Below are 2,419 nucleotides of genomic sequence, written 5' to 3'. Positions count from 1 at the left end.
GACCCTATGTTGGGTGCATAAATATTGACAATTGTTATATCTTCTTGTTGGATTACCCCTTTCTTATTACATAGTGTCTTTCTTTGTCTCTTGTTATGATATTTGGTTTAAGGTTTATTTTGTTTGGTATAAGCATCTCTACTCTGGATTTCTTTAGGTATCTTTTTGCATGATAGATATTTCTCCATCCTCTCACTTTCAATCTGCAGATTTCCTTAGATTGAAATGAGTCTCCTGTAGGTAGCATAGAGAGGGGTCTTGTTTCTTTATCCATCTGTCTTTTTTTTCCTCCAGGTCACACATTCATAACACAGACCAGGCAAAGGGCCTAGGTTGGGGTGAATAAGGGTCGGTTTAATTACTCTGCCTTCCCTTTCTGTACAGTGTAAGAACACAGCATATGGTAAGCACCAGGAGGCTTAAACTTAGATGTTTCTATTGGAGCATTTAAGTCTATTTACATTCAAATAATTATCGGTAGATATTTATTGTGTTGTTTTGTTTAATTATACTAAGTTTGGGGTGCCTGGCTAGTTTAGCATGTGACTCTTGATCTTGGGGTTGTAAATTCAAGCCCCATGTTGAGCATAGAAATTACTTAAAAATAAAATCTTAAGGGGCTCCTGGGTGGTTCTGTGGTTGAACATCTGCCTTTGGCTCCAGGGAGGCTCCTTCTCCCTCTGCCCCTGTCTCTGTCTCTTTCTCTGTGTCTCTCATAAATAAATAAAATAAAATTTACAATAATCTTTAAAAAATAAATCCATAAATAAGATATGGTATAAACACACAGACACACACACACACTGGAATACTACTCAACCATCAAGAAAATGAAATCTTGCCATATGCAATGAATGACATGAATGGAACTAGAGGGTATTATGCTAAGGAAAATAAGTCAGTCAGAGAAAGACAAATACCATATGATTTCACTCATATGTGGGATTTAAGAAACAAAACAGATGAACATATAGGATTGGGGGAAAAAAGGGAGAGAAATGAACTACAAGAGATTCTTAACAATAGAGAAGAAACTGAGGGTTGATGGAGGGAGGTGGGTAGGGGATGGGCTAGATGGATGATGGATAAGAAGGAGGACATGTATTATGATGAGCATTGGGTGTTGTACATAAGTGATGAATCACCGAATTCTACTCCTGAAACCACTATTGCACTGTATGTTAACTAACTAGAATTTAAACAAAAAATTGAAAATAAATAAATTCACTAAGTTTGTGGCAATTTGTTATAGCAGCAATAGAAAACTAATGAACTCTATCTTTTCTTAGTGTTCTTTGAACTGCCTTTTATCTATTCCATGCCAAAAGACTACCTATTCATCCTTAAGATCCTGATTCAATCAACACTTCTTTTCAAAAACCATTTCCAAAGCTTCTAGTTAAATAACAGTTCCTTTATGCTCCAACAATACTTGCAGTTGTTATGGCTTATTCCCATTTTGGTTGTCTTATTTTGTAATCATTTATGTCCTGAGTTTATGGTCTTTGGAGAGAGAAGGCCCAAGACTCCTTTTTTAATTTCCACACAGCATCTATTCAAATACTTTGCACAGAATGGGCTACATACAATAAGGTTTTCTATAAACAGTGCACTCTCTACATGGCATGTATATTTTTGAACTACGGTGTTGGATAGAGTTGAGGAAGTGTGAAATAGTGCAAGTTACTAAAATCTGACTGAGTTCATATTAACAATGCTCTGAACCTAAGCAGTGAACTTCTTCCAATGTCTGTAAGCAAACCCAAAAAGTGACCTTAAGAAAAAACAGAAGAAAGAAATCAAGTTGAAAGCAGAAATTAATAAATTAGAAAATAAGAGGATAGCAGAATAAACTAGTCAATTAAACCCAAATCATTATGGCCATTTTTTTTTGTAAAATGACTATTGGATAGATATAATCTATTGTGAGGTAAAAAACCAATACCTGTAGGCCAATCAACTGAATTAGCAAATACACACTAGAGAATGGGATGGATGGTTTATAAACTAACAGGAATTTTGAGATGTGGAGTGTTATGTTGATATTGACAATCAACATGCTTAAGGAGGAAGTGTGAATTATATCTACACTTATACCTAGTTGAGAAGAGATAAATAGGTAGGAGTAAGGAACACAGCACAGGCTTCTGCAATGGGAAGGCCACAACAAGATAAAGAACAACCGGCTGTACTAATAAGTTCAGACATACAAATGTGGCATGGATGACTATATTTTTCATATCTCCTATGCCGCATGTTATTCATACAATATGATCTTGGCACTCCTCCCATCAAGTGGAGACTCACTTCTTCATTTCTCCTTAACTGGGACTGGCCTAGTGACTGCCTGGACTAATAAAATATGATGGAACCAGTGATTTGTGACTTTTGAGGCAATGTCATAAAGGGTCCTGCAGTT

The 2,419-nt window shown here is 36.0% G+C and overlaps 1 non-coding gene across 1 annotated transcript; it reads right to left on the bottom strand.

Moving 5' to 3' along the window:
• Positions 1 to 290: 290 nt before the first annotated feature.
• Positions 291 to 420, bottom strand: LOC121488552. Its single transcript, XR_005987166.1, has one exon. It is a non-coding gene; the product is annotated as a small nucleolar RNA SNORA51 (small nucleolar RNA).
• Between the last annotated feature and the right edge of the window lie 1,999 nt (positions 421 to 2,419).

This window comes from Vulpes lagopus, chromosome 3 (assembly GCF_018345385.1).
Source record: "Vulpes lagopus strain Blue_001 chromosome 3, ASM1834538v1, whole genome shotgun sequence".
NCBI lineage: Eukaryota > Metazoa > Chordata > Mammalia > Carnivora > Canidae > Vulpes > Vulpes lagopus.
The sequence above is the reverse complement of the archived record's forward strand: the minus strand, read 5'-3'. Positions and strand labels throughout refer to the sequence as shown.